At 43.3% G+C, this 14,601-nt stretch overlaps 1 long non-coding RNA gene across 1 annotated transcript; it reads right to left on the minus strand.

Annotated features, from left to right (window-relative positions):
- Positions 1 to 8,036: 8,036 nt before the first annotated feature.
- Positions 8,037 to 14,330, minus strand: LOC135325526 (uncharacterized). The gene is made up of 2 exons (XR_010386450.1): positions 14,029 to 14,330; positions 8,037 to 8,869 (listed from the first exon to the last, which is right to left on the minus strand). It is a non-coding gene; the product is annotated as an uncharacterized LOC135325526 (long non-coding RNA).
- Positions 14,331 to 14,601: the final 271 nt, after the last annotated feature.

Consider the following 14,601-nt stretch of genomic DNA (forward strand, 5'->3'; position numbering starts at 1 on the left):
CAGGCAGCTAGAGGTTACTTCTCTAGATGCAGCCAAGGAAAACATTTGCAAAAGAATTTTGCACTCCAGGGTGCTGATGATGGCAAAATTTGAGAATGAAATTTAACCCGATTACCTGTATTCATATCTATCTGTACTAAATTTACTACTTTTTGCAAAGTGATACCAAGAAGTATGTGATAATACAAGCATCCAATTCTTTTTTTAATGTGTTGAAGGTGGAGAGGTTACATAACATTTTAAGTAAAGCAGTGTTTGATGGCACATCTTATTAAAAGTTAATAGCTCATCTGGCTCACCTTTAAGGATTATTTAAACAGTATGAGGCCAAAGTATTTACCTTCTCTGACAGCTATATTATGGTAAATATTAAATTATTGGAAAAGGTACAGAAATTAATGTGGTTCTCTTTTTCTCCCCCATAGATTGCAGGGGAGTTGTTTGTTTGTTGATCTTGATTAAAGGTAATGCAGTCATCTATGCATTATATGTTGTATTATAAAATCCAAATAGTGCTTCACTGAAGGGTGATCCATAGCCAGGATCATGAAAAACTGACTGCAGCAAACAACAGTTCAGAGATTGACTTTATCAAACATGTAGCATAGTACTACCATGCTGTGTAACCAGACTGTAAGAAAGATCAGACCCCTAGTCTGTTTAGATTTGGGGATTTAAAGGTGTTTATAACAGCAACAAATATTTTTCAAGGTTTGTATTTTTGGTTTTGTTTCCTGTGTTCTAGTTTTTAGGGTTTTTTTTTCCCCCCAATTAAGTTAATCTCGAATTGATGTTGGTAGTTCTTTTCTCCAACGTGGCTGAAAGTTGCTATTTAGCAATAGTTAAATATCTTAGAGGCTGCATGCACAACAGAGAATGTACCATGTTGTTTTAAATAGTTTGGTCTGCACTAACCCAGAGGGATCTGCCTGCAGTGAATTTGTTTTTTTACTGCTCCTTTGGTCGATGGCTGAAGAGGGTAATGTCCAGCTGGTGGGTAATAAAAACCACCAATAGTGATAATCTCTTCTATTAGCACGGCTTGATCTAGAAGATAATGTCTATGTAGTACTATCAATGTCAAGTTCTTATATAAAAACATGCACAAAATATAAAGTATGCATTCTCTGAAGAACAGTAAATAAATGTCCTATTGCATTTGAGCAGTATCTTTGTCATATTAAGGTATAGGCCAGGTTTTATAACCTGTTTTGCAAATGAACCAAGGCCATGTTTTGCAAACTGAACAGCCAGTGATTGAAAACAACATAATGTGCTTCAACTTCAAAATAAACCTGTCATTAATTCTGTCAATACTGTTAACATTCTTTCACAGAACAAGAAATGTTGATGAAATCTTTAAGGTAAGACTTGTAATGCAACTGTTAGGGTAAATCAGGATTTGAATTTTTTGTTGTTTTTTGTTTGGATTTTTACATCTTTAAGCCCAGATGATATTCCTTCGGTTATAGGTCGTCTTTGACGTTATGAAAGGATCTTTTCCTACTGTAACAAGAGAGAACTTCCAAACAGCTCACTTTGCCTGAAGCACTTCTATTCTTTGTGAAATCTAATTTGAATTACACTTTTGTAATGCAATTAAGAGATTTATTCATCTATACAGTTAACTGGGGAATGCTTTTTTCAGTAAGAAGAACTATTAGTTTACTACCAGCAACCGCCATAAATACCTTTTCTTAATGCTTTTAAGGTATGCACATTGTTTGTTAGCATTTGATTTTTCATTGCACCAGTAAACATTTTTGTTTTGCAATAATTTCTAATAATTCTCTCCATGCTCACTCTTTTTTGCAGTGGATATCTCTAAAACTCCTTTTGTCCTGGTATGGTAAGCCTCTGAAAGACTATGAACTGTGGGCATTATGTCATGAATGTTTATGTACTCTGCAGACTTGCATAGAATATCCAGGTAAAGGCTTAATTATTTTGAAATATTTGTTTATTTATGTCCACTGTTTTAATGTTCTGTTTAGGCCATTGATGTAAAATATCACTCTTCTATTTTTTGTATAGAAAAAATAATAGGCAATATTTCTAATTTCACACTTTAAACTGTGACTTTGATTTGTTACTCCATTTGGAGGTTTCTTCTATGTATAGCATTGTAAAAATCTCTTATTTTCTCCTTATTCTGTGTTGTTATGATATTTGGGGGGGGGGGAGGAAGGAGAGTGCAGGGGAAGGAATATATGTTTCATATCTAAGTAGTCTTAAAACTTCCTCTTTGCTCTCTCTTGCCTGGGTTTGTTTGTGACACCCAACATGTTTTTGACAATCCAGGCCTTTGCCAATTTAAAGTGCCCAGGATCTTGCCATGACTTTCCTCTACTCTTTGCCCATTCTTTTGCCTGAGTTTATGGGAGAGTTCTCAGAAGGCAGCTTCTGAGAGAGGAAAGGGGAGTAGACCTTTGACAAAATTGGAGTATGTTGTACGTCACGTGGGAGAAGACGGTCCTACGTTTCAGTAGGTGTTCTGAATGTTTGGTCTAGCTTATACTAACTAGAAAGCTGTAGCAAATAAGAGCAGAGATGACCTGCCTTTACTTTTTTCTTGCTTTAAGAAGCCAGCTTTTGAGGATTTGGATAGGAATTAGTTTGAAGTCTGGAACTAAATATGAACAAATGGATAGTAGGGTACAGAAAGCTTACTGCATGTCTTCTGTTTTCAGTTTCAACCACTTTGTCTTTTATGGTATAAAAAAGTTACAGGGAAGCTGACTATAAAAAGAGATTTCTGAGCACTTTAAGCAACGTCGCCCTCAAAACTGAGTATCTGATACCTGCATTGCAACAGAAGGACTATTTCAACCCCATAATGCATGTTCCTAGTGTTTCTGAGGGCTTCAAATTACTGTACATAATGGCCCAGACTCTAATTCAATATGCTTAGTAAGCCTCTGCTGCCATACTTACATGCACCCAGAATGCATATGCCTTCAAAATACTAAAATCCAACTTATGATCTGAACCTTACCTAGCCTATGAAAGTGAACATAGTGATACTAAGCCACTAAATGGAAGGCACCTGACTTAAAACTCCCTACTTGAAGAATAAAGCTGCTTTGAAGTTGAATACAGTTTTCAGATTTAGAATGTTTCTGCCAGAGGAATTTCTGCCTGTTCGGAGCGAGTGACTGCGCATCCCGGAGTGACTTACAGTTGTGTTGCTATTTCGGGGCAGGGTGAAGAGCAAGGAAGTCGAGCATTCCCTTTTAAAAAATTAGCTTATTAAAGATGATGCTGATATGATATAAACAATATGTTAAAATATCCTTTGTCTCATTGCTGGTAGACTGGTAGCTGATGAATGATAGCTAAATAGATGAAATGCGGAACAGGCTGGACTAGTTCTTATTTATTTATTCTACTAGACAGCCTTTTCCTCAAAATCCTCCCTTGAGTGCATTTTTTCATTATGCTTATGAGAAATTATCCGGATAAGAAAACATACCCTGAAGTTAGCATTTTCATATATTTTTGAAAATGGTCATGCTACAAAAGACAAGACAAGTAGTTCAGGTCAGGCTTAAATACTGTGGAAGGTAGTAGGCAAGCCTGTATTTACGTTAAGCATATTGAGGCCAAAATTGAGGTCAAGCACATTTTAATGAAGTTAGATGGTTTTAGATATGTTTTGTAGAGATAACTACAAAAGGATGATTTGCTTTTTTATATCTCTTTTTTACTCCTAGACCTCTTCAAACTTGTCTTTTAGTATTTAATTTTAATTTTATTGTCCTAGCACCCTGTTTTTCATAGGAAAGGGGCTTATTTGGTGGTAGCTGCAAAGGCAGGACTACATTGCTGACTGTATGGCTTATTATGCTAAAGTATGTTAAATTAGGCTGTGCTTTGAAGGCTGTAAAAAGACTGGAGCACATCTAGCCGAAGCATTTCTTTCATTTGTTCCTTTCTTGGCCTTCCTCTTCAATGCTCAATATAAAGAGAATAAACTTGCAGCATTCTAAGTCCTTTTATTTATCTTGTTCCCATTTTGTTTTACTTTCTTGTCTTTCTTCTGGAAGGAATTACCTGTCTGTAATTGCAGCTTAGGGTGATTTCTCATCTGCTGTTATATTGGGTGGTTTCTGTTCCAGCACTAGTGTTATTTAAAGCTTCATTTATCATAGCCTAGGATGATAGCTGATGTTGCAAATTATTATTCAAATTATTTCATTTCTTTGACTGGTGTTACACAGTTACAAGGACAGACATTTATTACAGCTTGTCTTTTGTGACTTGTTTTGCAGTGTTCTTATGTTTGGACTCTGTACAGATTGACTGCCATGGAAGTATCCTCTTTGCTGCTCCAAAAGCTGAAGGTAAACTGATACTTTGAGCAGTCTGCCTTTATTCCTTTTTTAAGGAGAAAAGAAGAAAGAAAATATCTGTTTCTGTTTTCTTTTCTCTTTCAGAATCTTGTGATGTATTTTATTTAGCTCCTGAAATTGAAGAGGAGGATGTAGTTACCGAGAAGGTAATGTGGTAGGTTATGTGGGTTGCTGTTCATTTTATCAGTGGGCAGTTGTACCCCTCTGTTCCTTGAAGGAGAAAGCAAAAACATTTTAACATTTTGATAATAATGCTATTTCTCATTAATCTGTGCTTTGGAATGTGTTAGTCTCCCATAAAATCAGTTGCTTCTTAAAAACTATTTGCCTTCCCTCTCCCAAATTATTGGAGTAACTGCCAAAATCTGTTCTTTGATAGTTTTCCGTAAGGTTTAATTGCTTTCTGTTTTTTAGCACTTGAAGTCATATTTCATGTTCTTGAAGGCATGCTAAGGTGACTGTTTTGAACTGTTCAGGTTAAAGCCGACAGGCGTTAATCTGCTATGGAATATTGGATACAAATAACACTGTTAACATTATGAGTTTGTCAATGTAACTTTAGTAGTATCCCCTAGAGCATTTTCCTATAGAAATAAGTGCCATGGAGCTCTCAGACCAAACATGATAAAAATATTAACTAATCAGCAAGTGAGTATTTGTCTCCATTGCAATTGCATCTCAATTGCAAACTGTACTGTAGCAATCTTATGAGTTAGGAAAGATTTGAATTTACAGTATCTTTCTATTTTGTAATATGAAAAGAGAGGAGCTAATAGGTATCTCCTGTCCTGTGTGTCCCTTTACAAATATGAAATAGTAGTTGTGAATCAGAAGAAAAACGGCTTTAAAAATCTTCAAAAGCCAGATTTTGTCTTTCTGTAAAATTACTTGTAACTAGAAAATATTTATATAGTTCCTTTCTTTAAAGTCATTCCTTCTTCTTAAATTAAATTGCTTTGATCCAACATGCAGCTTTTTTGAAAGCTTCAAAAGCTATCTTGAAGCTTAAACTAACCCTGAAATATAATATAGCAGCTTCAGCAGACAGTGGAATTAATAATCCTGAAGCTTTCATGATTTATGCTTTATCTCTAGAAAATCCAGATAATTTTTTTATTGTTTTTCTCCAACATTATATGTAGAATTCTGACTAAGTTCACTTCAGTTTTTGGCTTTATCCTGATACTTGTATAACTGTTTGGTTGTTATGAACGTTAACAGTTAGAATTGTGGTATGGATATCAAGGCTTGTGTAGTGCCAGCCACAGTAACTACACTGCTCATCAGTAAAAGGAGCTTTTGCAGAGCATGTGCTGGGTTGGATGGTAATTTTTCCTTTAAAAGAAAAAAAAAAAGTTAAAATTGTAATCTTGTTGACCTCTTGGGACTCTGAACCTAAGAGGAAGATAACCTGGGGGAGCTGCTTTCTCTTCCTTCAGACTTTTTGTACCTGTTAATAGCTTTTGTTCAACAGTTCAGATGGTTCACAGGCTGCTTACTTTACAGTGAACTTGCTTGTTGTCCAGTGTTGTTTACATGGCTCAAAAGAGTGCTAGAAAACTCTGTACTGTACGGCCACATCATTTAGTGCTATGCTTAGGTTGCTCTTCCCTGAGCCTTTTCAATGCCCCCCAGAGGCAATGGGATCAAGCGTGGTGCTTTAGCTATGGCAGAGCTGCATTTCTAAACTCTGCTGAGTGTTAAATAGTCTGAATGAGTCTCTGTCTGAAAATAGTAATTCTTCAAATAAAATCAGACCGCTTGTCAAGATCAAGTACTTTTCCAAGGTCTCTCATCATGGCAACTTCAAGTAGTCTAGCTGCCAGCACTACAATTCCTGAAATAAATATATAGTACCTACTTCTTCTGATAGGCATAATCTTCTCTGTAAAATATGACTTGTGCAGACCAGCTTGTAATTACTTTGTGCCGTTTACTTGCTGGATTGTCATGGCCTTTTTTAAGTAAATTGCTGCTGGTCAGATGTTATGGTAGAACCCTAAAGCTTGCAGTAATCTAAATTTTTACATGAGAAAGGGGTTCATCAAAATGTAACACAAAACACTTTTAATAATTCTCCTAGACAAACAATAAGACAAATTATGTCAGTTGTTCCAACAGTAGAATACTAGCTACTATTATCAGCACTGCACGCATAGCTGCTAGTTTTTGAAATGGGCTGGGATTTTCACCAGCATCTTCAGAAGCTGACGGCAGCCTGCTCTTTGGAAGCTCCCGTGCATTTTCTTTACTTTGGGGGTGGAGGAGGCATTTTTGGATGACTACGGGGGATTGGTTTTGAGGAAATTGTTTTGGTCGCCTTACATCTTTCCTCTCTCCTATGTTATACTAATAGGTCTGCATTTATGGTGTTGCTACAGTTCTGTGGATGGCAGCAAAATACAGCTTCCCACCTGATCACAAACTAGCGTTGCCAAGAAAGTTAAAAAGCCTTCTTCTGGATATGGCAAAAAAAAATCCTGAAGACCGACCTTCTCTAGCTGATGCAATTAAGGTTACTATATTTAAACAATTTTATGTGAAACTGTTAGTTGTGGTCAGAGCCTTATTTTAGTGATTTGAAAATCAAAATATTAATTTATTTTTGGTAATAGGCTACTATCAAATTAAATGATAACCACTCATTTTTTTTTTAATGTTACTCCTCTAGGGAAATGAAGGGGTGTGTTTTTAATTTATATTGAAATTATCAATAAAGTAATTGAAATAAGTTCATAAGACTTCCTTAGATTAACTTTGACTGACTATTTATCGTGACTTTGTCCTTCTCCAAGAGTAGCTCGCTTAATTGAAAACTGGTTTACTAATTGAAAATTATGGTTTTTATGTTTTTAGACATGCAGTTGTTATTTACTTGATCGAGGTATAAACAGCAAAAAAATTCTGGCATTGTTGAGCAAATCTGTCTTTAAGGTAAGAGTGCCCCTCCCTCTTTTTTTTCTTAATTTGCTGCATTTTTTTCCACTTATTTCTGTAAAATATGTTCTAGTAAGATTTTTGATCCTTGCAAGTGTAATTAAGTTTGTTCTAATTTTTTTAAAAAATTTAAGTAATCTTTAAGTACTGCTCCTATGAAAACATTATTAACAGTAAAATATAATACTAAGAATTATATGTATGTGTGTTTATATATACACATAATATATAATATGCTTAATTATATAGTGACACACACAACAAATATATATTTTTAATTCCTTGCAGTAATGTAAAGGAGACGTGAAAATTATATTCTGATTTTAGAAGTCTGATTTTTTAATGTCTACTCTTAGATATGTATTTTACCATCTATATGTAAGTTTGCTCTGCATATGTAAAAGAGCCTGAAAGTTAGTAAGTCTTGAAATGATGTGGTTGCACTTCGCAAGTATTACTTAGTAGGAATTAGGGCCAGGATGCAAAAGCTTTTCAATGTAATAATCTAAAGTTAATTAAAAGATAACAATTTTGTCACACTTTTGATGTAGCTGTTACAGTGGGCCAGTGAATTTTTATGAAGAAAAATATTTGTAGTTCCTGAGAGGCAGCAGAATATCTATCTCTCCGTGTTGGAGTGGTCACTCGCTAGGTTATGTGTCGCCTTCTGATGCGACAATCTCCCGTTCGCCTGAGACGGCACGGAGGCTCCCCCTGCCTCCGGGCCAATGAGCACTGACACCAATATGAGGATGCTGCAAATGGCCTTTATTGTACGCATGTATTTGCTTATATACCTACAAGCATACTGCTATCTCTACGTCATATCCTTCCTCTTCCTTCCTCTTTCCGTGCCATCGCGAGATCTTCCGATCGCCGTTCCCTACATCTCCCCCTCCCCATGCTTTGACTATGCTATTTGCTTTAAATTGCCGTGTCGCGGGTTAAGCGTTCATAGTGTGGGTGTGGGCGGGACCACCCCTTTTCTAGCAGTTGTCTTACCAAGCATCTAAACACTAGTCTACATACTAATATGCCTAGCACGAGCATCAGCAGCAGGTGCAACTCTTCTATTAGTAATTGCCTGGCCCATGGTCCTAGCCCAAGCCAATTACCACTACTGAACCCAGAAGGTCAAGCTCTTGCGGGTCCCAGGGCAATGATGCATTCAGCGTGTTCTAGCAGTTACTAATATTGCTTGTGTTTGTGCAATGCTCTCTCAGCTTTGGTAGGTCTACGGTCAAATTCAATGGGACCCCTATTAAGCATGTCTTAAAAGGGCTGCCCCACACCCACCAACGTCAGGCAAAATTGCTTATTTCCTGTCCGGTTTGCCAGATGAGCCATAGATTGTTACTACCCCATTTCGCTAACATTGGTTCGCCTTTCACCCCTTGGAGTCCCAGTCCCAGCATCGCTACGAGGAGAGCTACTTGGGTTGCTCCCCCTGCCGTCTTCTCGGGTTTTCTGGTTACGCGTTCTTCTTGTGGTTTCACGCGCCTTTTCTCATCTGTTCTTCTTCTCCTGTCTGCTGTCTTTGCTGCTAGAAGGGATCATCGGCTTTTCAGGGTGGTCCTCCCCTGCAATAAAGCTCAGACATTCATTAATTCACCTGACTCTCTGCTTCCTGTCTTGTCCTTGCCCTGAGGTCTGGGCGCACCCACTTCACAGGGACCCATCTTACTACTTCTCCCTGCCTGACCACTGCATACCCTCGTCCTTGGGTTACCAGCTGCCACCCCTCTTCCCATTCCCCTTTTTCCGGGATTCGGACCTTTACGTCTGGTCCCTCGTGCATCGCTCGGACCGCCCAATGCTTTTCCGCTGGCGTCTTGTTCTCCTCCCCCCTGATGAACTGATTCAGACTGAATAAGGCGCTCATAATTATTTCTGATTGTTTGTGCGCGGGGATTCTTTGTGTATATCCCTCCCCCTCCCCAAGAATCTCGATCCTTTGCTTTAAAGTGCGGTTTGCTCGCTCGACAATGGCTTGACCTGTGCTATTATAGGCAATACCGTGCACTAGCTTAATTCCCCACCGTACGGCCCATTCTCTCGTGCTTTGCGCTGTGAAACACGTGCTGTTGTCTGTTTTAATAGTTTCTGGGGCACCCAGCCAGGCCATTGCCGTGTGCCAATGCAACTGTGCCGCCCGCGCTGTGACTCGTTTATGTTGGGTCGCAACAATGATACCGCTGTGTGTGTCCACTGTGACAGCCAGCCAGGGCCGTGGTCGAAGTCGCTGGCACATTGTGAAGTCCGTTTGCCATATTTGGTTTCCTTTCAGCCCCCTGGGGTTGATGCCGGCGCCCCACAGGGGGGTTTTTTGGCAATACGGGCAAGCCGCAACCACTTCACGAGCCGTGGTGAGGGGGATGTTGCAGCTTTTTGCCGGTGCTTTTGCACCAACATGGAGAAGGTCGTGCACCTGCCTTGCTTCTGCGACTGTCCACACACCTTTGGCCGCTTGATCGGCTTTATTGTTGCCTTCTTGGTACACTCCTTGGATTGCCTCATGACTCCGAACATGAATAACAGAGGCAGTGGCCCGCCGTTGTTGTAGGGCTTCTTCTAGCATTAGCGCAATGGGCGATCCGGCCCATCTGGGATATGACATGTTGTGTAACAATTTAAAGACGAACATGGAGTCTGTCACTACATTCAAATGCTCTTCTGGCCACATTTGCAATGCCTGCGCCACAGCTCGGGCCTCTAGATGCTGTACGCTACTGTCCGGCTCGCTGATCTTCACTCGGTGCCATTGGGCCTTTTGATCTTGCCACACAACGACCGCTGCCCTGGTCACCGATGACGCGTCGGTGAACACTGTGCACCCTGGTGCAGGTCGCTGTAGCACTCGGGCTTTCAGATGGGGCCGAAGGACGGAGAGGTGTGTATACATCTCCAGCACAGGCGATAATCTGATTGTTCCTGGGAATCCTTCTAAAGCTATTGCTATACTATCTTGTTTCTGGACCACGCTGTCCCATTGACTCCTTTTTACCGGCAGGTAAATGGACTCAGGCTCCTTCGCGAAGTGCCAAACGGTGGCGGTTCGTCCCTTCTGTATCATCTGTGCCAACGCTGTTACGATTGTGACGTATGCCGTACTTATTTGGTTTGACACTATCCACCATACGACTTCCGGACGCTCCGGCGTCCCTTGTCCTAGAACGCCTATGGCTCCTGTTCTTGTAACTGCCACGTACAGATTGATAGGTTTGGCCGGGTCGTATCTCGTTACTCCGCCCTTTGCCATGAGATCTTCTATTTTTCGGAGGGCTTCTAACGCGTTCGGTGTCATCTGCCTCGGTTCCCATGGTTTGTGGCCCTTGAGCAACTCAAACAGTGGCTCCATCCACTCCTTGGGAATACCTATCAGCCCTCGCAGCCATTGGAGAGCGCCAACCAATTGCTGTACATCATGCAACGTCCGTATCTCTCTATTGAGCTTTATCGGCTGTGGGACCACAGCTCTGGGGAGGATGGTGGTTCCCAGATAGTCGACAGATTCTCCCCTTTGCGTCTTCGCTTTCTGGACGTACAATCCCGCTTCATTTAGGCAGTTAATTACTGCCTGTTCTGCCTGATCGGTTTCTTGCTGGGTCTCTGCAGCTATTAGGAGGTCGTCCATGTAATGGATGATAAGCGCGCGCGGGAGCTGCGCCCTTACCGGCTGCAATACCTTAGCTACTGCCGCCTGACAAATCGTAGGTGAATTTTTTATGCCCTGCGGGAGGACTGTCCATTGATATCGCGCTGCTGGCTCCTGCAGATTCTCTGAGGGCAGTGTGAAGGCAAATCGAGCTTTGTCCTGAGGGGCTAATGGTATAGAGAAAAAGCAATCTTGGATATCCATCACCACCACTGGCCAATTCTTTGGTATTGCTGATGGTAGTGGCAACCCTGGCTGGAGGGCACCCATCGCTTCCATCTGCTGATTTACCGCTCGTAGGTCGTGCAGTAATCGAAATTTAGACTTGTCCTTTTTGTGTATCACAAATATAGGAGTGTTCCAGGGACTGTGGCTTTCCTCCAGGTGTCCCTGCTCTAGTTCTCTACTTACTATTTGTCGGGCAGCCGCCAATTTGTCCCCTGTCAATGGCCACTGCTCTACCCACACAGGCTCATTGGAGCACCATGTCAGCAGGACAGCGAAATGAGCCCCGAGGAGGTAGGCAGTGGCCCTTACCCTAAATTTGTCAGGTGAAAGCCGCTTTGCAATAAGGCATCTCGCCCTAACAATGGTTCCCCTATGGCAGTTATGTACGGCCGCACACGGATGATCTGAGCAGGCCTATCCGGGTCCTCCAATACAATTGTGATATCGGTTTCAGAAATCATAGCCTCCGCCCTGCCTCCCACTCCATCTAACGAGCTTGCCACTTTTGCTGGCCAACTCGATGGCCACAACCACGAGGGCACACATGTAACATCTGCCCCCGTATCTAGCATCATTATTAAGGGGATGCTAGGAGGACCCGCCCCTGGTGGGCCTATCAGATGCGCTTTCACTCGGGGTCTCTTCTCACACCCTAAGACCAGGGCCACGCGGGGTTTCCCTTCGGAGTTTGGTCGCTGGAGCTGTCCATCAGCAGTGTGTTGTTGTTGACGGGGGCTACTTGAGGCCGGCTCACCGGGGAGGGGTGGCCCCCTAGTTGCCCTCCCCACTTCTCGTTTCCCGGCCGCCGACAATCTCGTGCTCTGTGTCCTGGTTTTCCACAGGCCCAGCATGTAAGGCTCCCCATACCCCTTGTTGGGTGCGCGTAACTTCCCTTATTCGTGCACTGTGCTCTCAAATGGCCCATTCGCCCGCAGCCAAAGCATGGGCCTCCTTTTGGACCTCCTCTAGCTCTAACCTCCAGCATTGCCATAACTGCTGCAGCAATCTGTAGGGCTGTGGTCTTGTCCCGGTGTTCTAATACGTACTTGATCGTCTGCCCTAGACTTGCTCCCTTAGGCGCTGTTCTTAGGATTTCTTTTGTCAACTCGTTGCCCTGCTGTTTGATACATTCCAACATCACTGCTCCTTTTGCAGCGTCTGGTAAAGATGCAAGTTCTACTGCTGCCTGTAGCCTGTCACAAAACTTGTCAAACGGCTCTCCCACTCTCTGCTTCACAGTCGTCCATGGGTCTGCCTTCTGCACCAGTGGCCCAATATCATCAAAGGCCTTTCGAGATGCTTCTGTTGCCGCCAGTATCTCCCGAGGTCTCAGGCCCGCTGCCTGCTGCTGGGGTGTAGCCATGGCCGCATCATTTCCTCTTAACCGCGCTAGGGTGGATTGGCCCAGTGGGTTCTGCGGGTCTGCCTGCGCGGCCATCAACGCCTGCTGCAGGCGCGAGGTCCACGCTTCTTTCCACATAAGGACCATCGTGGGCAATAAAACCAGTCGCGCGAGGGCGCGACAATCCCACGGTATTAGGCCTCCCGCGTGCGCCGCGTCCAGCAATGTCTGTGTCACCGGGTGTCGCAGGCCCTGTTCTTGCACTGCTTTCAATAGCTGTTGTACCGTCTTTGGGTCGAGGGGCATCCATTCCACTGCCCCCCCCCCCGGGGCAACTCGTACTGGGAAGGCCCCTATTGGCGCACGAAACTTGAGGCCACTCAGGGCACATTCCGTCGCTATCAGTTTCCAGTCTGTTAGGGGAATTTCTTTTCCCCCTCCCGCTTGGGCGGAACCTGCTGTCTCTGATAGCCCTTTTTGTTTAGCTGCTGCCTCTGATAGCCCTCTTTGTTTAGCTATTGCCTCTAATAGCCCTCTTTGTTTAGCTGTTTCTTCTTCCAGAGCTGTAAGCAGCATAAACATCTGCTCCATATCTCTTGTGACTTTCCTCCTTTTTTTTTTTTTTTTTTTTTTTTTTTTCTTCGCCTCTGACTGCGGCGGGGGAACTCCGCCCTAGTTACTGCACCTGAGTCTTCAGTCTCCTCCTTCCGCAATGCTGGTCGACGCCCACTCCTCTCTCGGCCAGCGCCATCTTTCCCCGGGTGCGGCACCTTCGGTCTTTCCCCTGCTTCTGGTCTTTCCCCTGCTTCTTCTCTTCTTTCGTCCTCCCACTGCACCCGAATCATGGCCCCCGGTAGCCAGTCTCGGGGATCATCCACTATAATCGGTCTTTCCTTTTCTTCTGCCTCCTCCACTTTCACCTTGCTTTCTTTTCCTCTACCCGCCACTGGCTTTTTCATATCTCGGTCTCCACAAAGGTCTCCTGGTTCTCCCCCTTCCATCGCCCTCATCTCTTTCCACGGATACCGCGGTGGTGGCGGAGAAGAGGGCGTTATTGGGTAAGCCTCTGGAGTTTTTGCCTCCCCCTCTCCCCGCTCTGGTTCTTGATTAACCGCCTCCTCCTTTATGTCGGTTTCCACACTCTCCGTTTTCACTTCATCCCCTACTATCGTCTCTTCCTCTATCGCCTCCGTTCGCTCCTCTGCATTCGCTGCTGTCTGTGTCGCCATTTCCGCGGACATGTGTAGCGCCGCGCGGGCAGCCTGCCAGGTCTCAAGCTCCTCCCTAGTCCTTTCTAAAATGATCGTTATATCTCCCCACGTCTTAAGCTCTGCGGCCTTCTTAGTGGCCATAGCTCTCTGAGCAAGTGCTCGAGTGCACTTCTCCCAGTTAGAAGGGGAAAAAATGTCCCCTGGTCTAACTATCGCTCCATCTTTCAGGAGCCGCCCGACGCAGTTCGCAACTGCATCCGCTCTCATAGAGAGCACCCATTCCCGGGCACCCACGCGTACAACCTTAAGTACCGCGTCCATGATCCGGATCCTCTCGACCGCCTGCGGTCCGCCGTCTCAGCTATCACGTCGGGGTCACCACTTGTCGCCTTCTGATGCGACAATCTCCCGTTCGCCTGAGACGGCACGGAGGCTCCCCCTGCCTCCGGGCCAATGAGCACTGACACCAATATGAGGATGCTGCAAATGGCGTTTATTGTACGCATGTATTTGCTTATATACCTACAAGCATACTGCTATCTCTACGTCATATCCTTCCTCTTCCTTCCTCTTTCCGTGCCATCGCGAGATCTTCCGATCGCCGTTCCCTACAGTTACGACACCTGAACTCCACAACCTGCATGGATGAGAGCCCAGAAATAAGGCGAGCTGGTGACTTAGTTTCATGAACTCTCCTTCACTTACATCCCTCTAATCAAAGAATGGAAAGCGTTAATATGAAGTTGCTGTGTTCTGTTTATGTTTCATATCCATGTATAGGACACACAACACTGTTCAGTTGGTCTGGGGAATTGACTTTGTTCAACACTATGAATTGCCTCAAAATTATGGTTATGAAAATTATGCAGTGAATTA

Source organism: Dromaius novaehollandiae, unplaced genomic scaffold (genome assembly GCF_036370855.1).
Source record: "Dromaius novaehollandiae isolate bDroNov1 unplaced genomic scaffold, bDroNov1.hap1 HAP1_SCAFFOLD_31, whole genome shotgun sequence".
NCBI lineage: Eukaryota > Metazoa > Chordata > Aves > Casuariiformes > Dromaiidae > Dromaius > Dromaius novaehollandiae.